Source organism: Corylus avellana, chromosome 10 (assembly GCF_965113065.1).
Source record: "Corylus avellana chromosome 10, dhCorAvel1.hap1.2, whole genome shotgun sequence".
Taxonomy (NCBI): Eukaryota; Viridiplantae; Streptophyta; class Magnoliopsida; order Fagales; family Betulaceae; genus Corylus; species Corylus avellana.
The window spans coordinates 3,576,006-3,585,647 of record NC_142499.1 but is presented as its reverse complement, the minus strand read 5'-3'; the positions used below and the strand labels follow the sequence as shown (position 1 = coordinate 3,585,647).

The following is a 9,642-nucleotide window of genomic DNA, read 5'->3' as shown; positions in this document are numbered from 1 at the left end:
CTGCACCTGTCAGATGACACTGTAGCTGGAACAGTGCCGTTCCAGTTACAGTGCCAGCCCCATGCTGTTCGCAAACGGGGCCCCCAATTTCTCCCACGTCTCTCTCTCTCTTTCTTTTTTTTTCCTCTCCCCTTTTTGCATCCTGATTCATTAGATTATTTTTTATTATTTTCTTACTCAAAAACAATTATGCTAATTTAAGCATAAGAGAGTGGCGGAAGACCCTTTGACAGTCTCTTTCCCTTGTAGGAATGTCATTTTTGCACCAGGGGACCCCTCCGCAAAGATGATTGTTGAGGTAGTGGATCAAACCGTCCCAACACATATATTAAAAATAAAAACACATCGAAGTTGTTTGTTAAACCCCCTCACATTCCCCCATATTTCACCACACTATTTACTTTATTTTTCTTAAAAAAAAACATTATTACTTTTATATTAAATTATTTACTTTTTATATCACATCATTTATTTTTTTTATTACTATTTAAATAAAAAAATTACTACAAAACAACATCTTTTACTTTTAATACCACTTTCTCATTTTCCAATACTAATTATTATATTTTTATTTTACTTTTTTTTATTCATAAACAGGGCGGTGTGACAGGGTGTTGTTTAACAAACACCCCATTATATTGGTGCATTTGGCCGCCTCCAACGAAATATCGGTTTGGCCGTGAACTAAGGGCCCCTGAACTTCCGGCCGATTTTACAGACCCCCCCTAAACTTCAAAAACTCTCATTTTGGACCCTTAAACTTCCATTTTCTCTCAAATAAGGCCCTTCCGTCTACCTGAAGCGTTAAAACCAAACGGAATCGACTCCACGTGACTTTCACGTGATTTTTTTGCCTCAGCTTACCCCTTTTGCCCTCACACGCAGTCAACGAAAAAAGACAATCACTCACCCTCACACTCACTCACCCTCAGTCACAAAGTAACCAACATATAAGGCCTAAACACTACCGAAGCTGTCGAGGAAACCACCGAAAAGGAGTAAGCTGGAAGACCCACCGCCCAAGCTGTGCAAGAAACCACCGAGAACGAGAGAGATCGAAGACCCTCTACCCAAGCTGTGCAATAAACCACCCAGAACGAGAAAGGTCGACGACCCACTACCGAAGCCGTGCAAGAAACCACCGAGAACGAGGAGCACGAAGACCCACTACCCAAGCTGTAGAAAAAAATCACTGGGGTGAAATATGGAGCACTCCGAGGGTGAGGTATGCGATTCAGGATCGAGCTATCCAATTTGCAAATGTGGGAGCAAAACAGTTATCAAAACTGCATCAACAAGCAAAAATTATGGCAAAAGGTTTTATGCTTGTGTTAATTATTTGGTAAGATGTGTTTTAGAATTTTTTTTTTCACATGAATTGAAGCTCATCCCCGTAATGCCCAAATTCTGTATTAATTGGGTAAACCCTAATATTTGTGACCCTAATTTACGTGATTATGCAGAATGAACAAAACCGTGGTTGCAATTATTTTAAATGGGTTGAACCTGAAATTTGTGTGTGTGGTGATCGAGTGATGTCGATGTTGATGGAGTGGCAGAATGAGTTGAAGTCCGAAAGGGCAATGGAAATCTTCAAATGCAAGCTTGAGCTTGCTGAATACAAGTCCAAAATTGAAGTTGATGCTGCAAATTTTGAAGTTAAACTTCAAAGGGTTGAGACTGAGTATCGTTGGATGCAGCTGAAGTTTCGAGTTGCACTTGCATCTTTTTGGTGTCTTGTTGCTGTACTGATGTGTTTCCGTTTTTCTAATGGACTTGCAACAAGGCTGATGTTAAGCAGCTGAGATAGACATTTTGTTTTGTTTATTTCTATAAGACTTGTATGAACTGACGATTTTGGTAATGTATTCGCTGGTATTAGTTAGGTTGTAATATTTGCTATGGTTTGTATGGTTTTTGTTGGCACGACTGAGTCTAGTCATGCAGTGGATGGATTTTGTTGGCAAATTTCGTAGTGATTGTATTGAAATTGGTGGATTTTGTTGGCACAATTGACTCTAGTGAAGAAATGGATTTGTCCTCTTAATTCATGGTATTGACCCCAATTGATGTTATTGCTTGCTGTTGCGTTACCTTAATATCAAACAAATAAAACATTGGCTCAATATTTTCATCCACATGTTGTCAAGCACTACCAAATTTACACCAAAATTTACACGTATCCTTAAAACCAAATTTACACCAAAATTTACACGTATCCTTAAAACCAAATTTACACCAAAATCAATTCAAGCAGTACATATATTTAATCAGAACTACTTAAAGACTACTCCTTATTTACTTCTAATCCAAAATTTGGTCCAAATGTCGTAATACCCATACATGGCATCAAAATTAACCTACAATTCATGTCAATGCAATCACTAGCAATCAAACACCAAAATTTGGTCCAAATGTGTTGAACATATACATGGCCATCACAATTAACTTACAATTCACAGCAATGCAAGCACTTCAACATTTACACCTAAATTTACACCAAATGTATTCAAAACATAAATGGCCAATCAAAATTACCTTACAATTCATATCAATTCAAGCACTACAAATCAAACACCAAAATTTGGTCCAAATGTGTTGAACACATACATGGCCATCACAATTAACTTACAATTCACATCAATGCAAGCACTTCAACATTTACACCTAAATTTACACCAAATGTATTCAAAACATAAATGGCCAATCAAAATTACCTTACAATTCATATCAATTCAAGCACTACAAATCAAACACCTAAAGTTACACATACATGTACCTAAACACAACACCAAGCTTCAGCTTGCATAAACTGTATTCAAAAAATACATGGCCATCAACCCTAAATACATTACAATGTTTAGAAAATACCCCAACACACAACAAGTAGTTACCAATAAAACAGTTGAAACTGAGACAAACAATTTCAGCAAACGATTTTGGTAATGTGATTGTTACTGCATCTTCTGCTTTCCTTTATCCTTCACTGTTTTGGTGGACTTATCTTTCCCCCTATCCATTCTTGTAACATGTTCCTGAAATCCTGGTGGATGGTCAAGAGCTGTCCCTTTTGCCTTTTGTATGTCAAAATCAGGTGGGGCAGTACGAAATGTAATACCACCTGCTTTAGGAGGCCCCCAAGCGCATACTGGTCCACCACCTGGAATTGGGGGTGGCCCAGTAGGGTTACCAGTCAAGTCAACTACAATCTTTTGCTTTGTAGGTTCTCTTCCACTACTAACAAGTTCCCTCAATCTGCCACCTGTCCTTGTCCTTGTGGCCAACCCTAGTGTTCTTTTTTTCCTATTCCCAAATATAGTAGATGCCTGCAATTAATCACATAGAATCAGGCATCTAATTTTTGTTTAAGGGTTTAATTTATATAAACAATATGAAGAATTACTCACACTCGGTTTGTATGCATAAGGTGTTGCTTTTCTGACTGGCTGGGTGGCAGAAGGTGCAGCTCTTACATGCTGGCTGACAGAAGTTGCTACTCCCACAGGCTCTGACTGTTGCTGTAATGCAATCTCTTCGCATGGCCTAAATTCCGGCTGTGAGACATGCAGTGGTGCATTCGGTGAGGCTGGCCTAAATGCAGGCAGTGCTGTAGGCTGGGATGCAGTATATTCAACATGAAGTGATGAGGCTGGTATGAATGAAGGCTGGGATGCAGTATATTCAACATGAAGTGATGAGGCTGGGCTGAATGAAGGCTGTGATGCAGTATATGAGACATGAAGTGATGAGGCTGGTCTGAATGAAGGCTGGGATTCATGATGTGTAGGTGTTTGACTTTCAGATTGTGATCTCCCTGCCCTGCCTGAACTTGATGGTGTGTTCACTTTCCTCTTTTTCCTGCCAGTAGATGAAGTGGCAGTTGAAGATCCATCCAACTACAAACACAAACAATCAACAAACAAAATACACAAATCAATTTAGTAAATTAAACATTATGCAGTAAACACTAAAAATTAAATATTCTCAATGAATAAACCATTACCATGTCCAAGTTCCAATCAGTTGATGCATTATCTCTATAGTACTCTCTGACACGTGACCTTCGTTCCTCTTGTCTTTGCCTGGCTACACATGACCTCTTGTTGTGACCAAGCTTCATGCAATACCCACATTGATTCTTGTGGCCCCCCTCCTAATTGAATAAGCATTTCTTGGTTCATCCACACCCCTTTGTCTAATTTTTTTAGGTCTGCCAGGAGCTGCCCTCATCTTCGATGGCTCAATTTTTGGTTGGTTGCTTATTGGCCACTGATCTTCACTTGGCACAGGGAAGACAGTGTAGTCATATGACTTGTAGTACTTCTCCTTGCCATAGTAATCACTCAAATATTCAGCTGGGTCTCCACCTTGGTGTAAAATGGCAGAAATGCCATGAGAACATGGGATACCAGTTACATCCCATTTCCTACATCCACAGGTTCTACCATCCACATGTACAACAAATTTCTTCCCCATGCACTCAACTTCAAACATACCCTCACCGGCGTATGTACACCAACAATTAGAAGCTTCATCCTCTTCTTTTTCTAACTTCTTCATAATCTTTGGCCCTAAGGCCTCCTCTATTGAACTGATTAATTCTTTCTTCCTCACATACCTTCTCATCAACTTACATCTAATACCTTCCAACATACTCAGGATTGTCTGGTCACGGTATTTTTTAATCCATGAATTGAAGCTCTCACAAGTGTTGTTGTGTAAGAGGCCAGACTTACAAGTTGTATTGAACCATCCCCTACACCAAGTGTTGGGGTCAATCTTCTCCAGGTATGCATGTGCATCCTTACTCATCTTCTTTATTTCATCCATTACTCTGTAGAATTGTTGCTTTGTGTAAGATGCCGCAGCTTGCCAAAGAAGATCCTTCAGTAGCACACCCCTATGACCTGAGTTCCTGAAATTTGCGTACAAGTGTCTAACACATGTACGATGCTCGGACTGCGGACATACTTGTTCTAGGCTTGGAACGAGGCCCTGCACAATAGTTGAAAACATAATTAGTTGCATTACACTAAACATTTAAATTATATGAATAATTGAAATAACTATTATTTTACCTTCTGTCGATCCGACATAAAAGTCCATCCATGTCGAGTAGGGCCAAGATCTGTAACAAGCGCCTCTAGAAACCATGTCCAGCTGTCTTTTGTCTCAGTCTCTACAACAGCAATTGCGATAGGGTACATGTTGTTGTTGGCATCCCTACCCACAGCAGCCATCATCTGCCCCTTATACGTACCCTTTAAAAAACATGCATCAAGACCTACTATAGGCCTACACCCTTCCACAAAACCATTCTTCATGGCTGCCAATGAAAAATACAGCCTTTGAAATCTGCATGGCACCTGAGGCATTGGTCTTTCAACCATCAATATCAAACAACTGCCCACATTAGTGCTCCTAACCATGGAGCAATAATCCCACAACTGATAATATTGCTCATCCAGTTTACCAAAAATAATTTCCCTTGCTCTTTTCCTTGCCCTATACAAAGAACTGACATGCACATCCACATTCCATTTTGCTTTCACCTTTTTCTGCAAAACATCTATGGGCATGTTTGGCTGCTCCCTAAAAGAGTCCATGCACCACTCAGCAATCCAAGTTGAAGTTAGCATATGATTTTGGTACTTCCTAGTGCAAGTGTGTTTGGGCCTTATGGACACTAAAAGGAATGTCGTCTCATTCTTCAACTGCCTCCCATACACCCTATAGCTGCACCTTGGATCTTTGCAGACAATCACAATCCTCTTCAATTCATTTCTCTTGAATTTCAAGTCCTTCCCCCTACTAATATTGTATTGTTTCACGGCTTTCCTAAATTCCACTGCACTATGAAATGTATTCCCTACAACCAATGTCGGATTATGCATATCACTATAATCAAAAGGGATTCTTTTGGTTACATCCTTACGGGATAAGTGCACTACTCTTTCATCACCACTACTATGTGGTGATTCTAGCTTATCACTATCACACATGTCTCCACTACTATCACTCCCTTCTCTCTCTTCCCCACCCTCACCAACATCACCCTCCCCAGCATTTCCCTCCACAGCATCACCCTCCCCAGAAACATCATCAACACCCCCTTCCACATCATCCTCCTCAACAACCTCTTCAGCATGTCCAACCCCCTCAGGAATGGCCTCAGTACGATGAGTGGTATCCTCATCGGAATCAAGACAATCTGTATCATCACTAAGAACTGAATCCCAGAATGCATCCTTCCTAAACACAAATTCCCTCTCACACTCTGAATCTTCTTCTTCATCTACATCAACTACATCATCTGCTACACCATAAGTTACTATATACAATACTACAAGAGAATGATCTATATGTTTTGCCACCATTTCAGTTACATTGTAATCAGATGACAAAAGTCTTAGCCCTTGGTCTAATGGCAAACCTGGTACACTGTAATAAACAAGGTCCCCAGACCTATACCCACATGTCCTACATATGTCTTCTATATCAGAAAATTTCAATGTGTTCCCATCATACGGCTCTGAGTAATTAGTAACATTGCCCCCTACATAATTAATCCTATATTGCCTGTTAAAACAACCCCCATGATGGACTTCAAACATCATACAATGAGTACCCATGATGTAACCTGCCACATTCATTACATTCAAAAGTTTAATATAATACCATACACAATCCCTAACCCTAACAATATTATCCATGTTACCCACTGTGCTCAAAGCAGCCACCAAACAGACACATGACATTGATTAAAAAAAAATCCCTAAACACAACTTTAAACAAGCCACTAAAGTTTAAGTACTATTAACTTTCATCAATCATTATAACAAAGCAACCCACTTTCAACAATTTCAGCAAATTAAAAAAACAACAACAATCACAACTGCTGGCCAATAACAGGACCCAATGAAAGAATACATTTAATTTTATTTTAAATAAAAACCATACACAACTCTTTACAAAATTTGCCCCTAACCCTAACAATATTATCCATGTTACCCACTGTGCTCAAAGCAGCCACCAAACAGACACATGACATTGATTAAAAAAAAATCCCTAAACACAACTTTAAACAAGCCACTAAAGTTTAAGTACTATTAACTTTCATCAATCATTATAACAAAGCAACCCACTTTCAACAATTTCAGCAAATTAAAAAAACAACAACAATCACAACTGCTGGCCAATAACAGGACCCAATGAAAGAATACATTTAATCTTATTTTAAATAAAAACCATACACAACTCTTTACAAAATTTGCCCCTAACCCTAACAATATTATCCATGTTACCCCTGTGCTCAATGCAGCCACCAAACAGACACATGCCATTGATTAAAAAAAATCCCTAAACACAACTTTAAATACGCCACTAAAGTTTAACTACTACAAAGGGAAAGAAAAAAAAAACACCTACACAAAGTAGTGATACCCTAAACAGTTATGAAAAAATATTAAAAACCCGAAGAGCATAGTACATTATGCTACACACTATGCGTTGTGGTCCCGTTTGGTATAAGTTCAAGCACTAATATTGTATTGTAAACAACAACTTCAACAAAAAGTGCATTTATCTGCCAATGTATAAGCACATTTGTGCCTTTTAAGGTCAGCAACCAAACAAGTGGTAGTGAAAGGGACCACTTGACTACTTTATTCAATGTAATAAAATCATCTCGTTCAAATCACGTGTCCAACACAACTCCAACCTAGGGGACCACACTTAGATCAGAAAAACAACAACTTGAGAATATGTGGAACTAACGACAAACTGATCACACATATGATGACAACTTTTAACGCCTTGTCAGAAAACAGCGAATCTAAAAAAACGACGAGAATATGACACACTTTAAATAAATACTACTCAAAAACCCTAAACAAATAAATACTACTCAAAATCGCATCCAGAGGCGTTACATGCAAAATCACCCACAAACAATCCAACCCAGATTATTGATCAACCACAAATTTTAAAAAAAATTCGAATGCAAACCCTAAATCTAAATTTTAGGGATAACGAAACTTACTTGATTATAGTCGATTCGGACTGATTTATATGGGATTTCTAACTAATACGCTGCAAATCGACGTCCAAACTTCAGCTACAATGGTTCGTCGGCGATGATGACGATGGTTCGCACGGGCAGTACCTTCAGTACCTTCTAGAAGTGTTTCGCGACTTTCTGACGTCCATTACGAAGCAATAAGGTTAAATGTTCGCCCATTTCAAGTGAGGGTATTTTAGGATTTTCGTTGACTGCGTGTGAGGGCAAAAGGGGTAAGCTGAGGCAAAAAAATCACGTGAAAGTCACGTGGAGTCGATTCCGTTTGGTTTTAACGCTTCAGGTAGACGGAAGGGCCTTATTTGAGAGAAAATGGAAGTTTAAGGGTCCAAAATGAGAGTTTTTGAAGTTTAGGGGGGGTCTGTAAAATCGGCCGGAAGTTCAGGGGCCCTTAGTGAAGTTTCCCCAAAATAAAAACACATCGAAGTTGTTTGTTAAACCCCCTCACATTCCCCCATATTTCACCACACTATTTACTTTATTTTTCTTAAAAAAAATCATTATTACTTTTATATTAAATTATTTACTTTTTATATCACATCATTTATTTTTTTTATTACTATTTAAATAAAAAAATTACTACAAAACAACATCTTTTACTTTTAATACCACTTTCTCATTTTCCAATACTAATTATTATATTTTTATTTTACTTTTTTTTTATTCATAAACAGGGCGGTGTGACAGGGTGTTGTTTAACAAACACCCCATTATATTGGTGCATTTGGCCGCCTCCAACGAAATATCGGTTTGGCCGTGAACGTGAGTGCATCATTGTTGATGCACGCCAGACGTGCATTGTATCATTACTCTAAGTTGAGTGTACCACTTTAGGAGGTTTATGCTCAACCTCACTATTGAGTTTGTTTGGAAATGCTTTTTACCAAAGATTTTTTGCTTTCTATAAAATTAGTAAAAACATTAACAAATAATTAAAAACTCAAAATATTTATAAAATATATAAAATTAATTTTACTTTTATGTCCAATCAAAATATATTTTCAAAAAAAAAAAAAATTATTATTTAAAATGTTTTCCAATAATGTTTATCTTTATTCCTGCTTCATTCTCACTCCACTTATTAATTACATCCTAACGGAAAATGGCAAATCATAATATAACTTTCATTAAAAGTGTTTTTTTTTTTTAAATGTTTTGATGTGGCATAATGTAATTTTTTTTAAATGTTTTATTTTTTAATTTTATTTTTTAAATTGATCAAGAACAAAATTTGTAACAAAATAGCCCTCCTCATTTACCCAACATTCTTTTTAACTTGTAAGCATCAGCAAGTCGCAGGGACGGAGCCAGGAAATTTTATGGGAGGAGGCCAACCAAATTTTTTTTTTTCGGTTATTTAGAATTTTTTTTATCAAAAAAAATTATTTTGGTTGTTTTTTATGAACTAAAGACTACCGTAAGGCGTAAGGGCAAAAAAAAAGTGGACATTTGAAAGTAAGGGTCAAAAATAAAAAAACTTAGTGGGTATGGGCCAACAAAATTAAAAATAGGGCCAATTTTTTTTTTTTTTTTTTTGAGCGGGCCAAATAATTTTTTTACTTATA

At 37.6% G+C, this 9,642-nt stretch overlaps 1 pseudogene; it reads right to left on the bottom strand.

The window, feature by feature from the left end:
• Nucleotides 1–2,954: 2,954 nt before the first annotated feature.
• On the bottom strand, nucleotides 2,955–5,390 carry LOC148583255 (uncharacterized; annotated as a pseudogene).
• Between the last annotated feature and the right edge of the window lie 4,252 nt (nucleotides 5,391–9,642).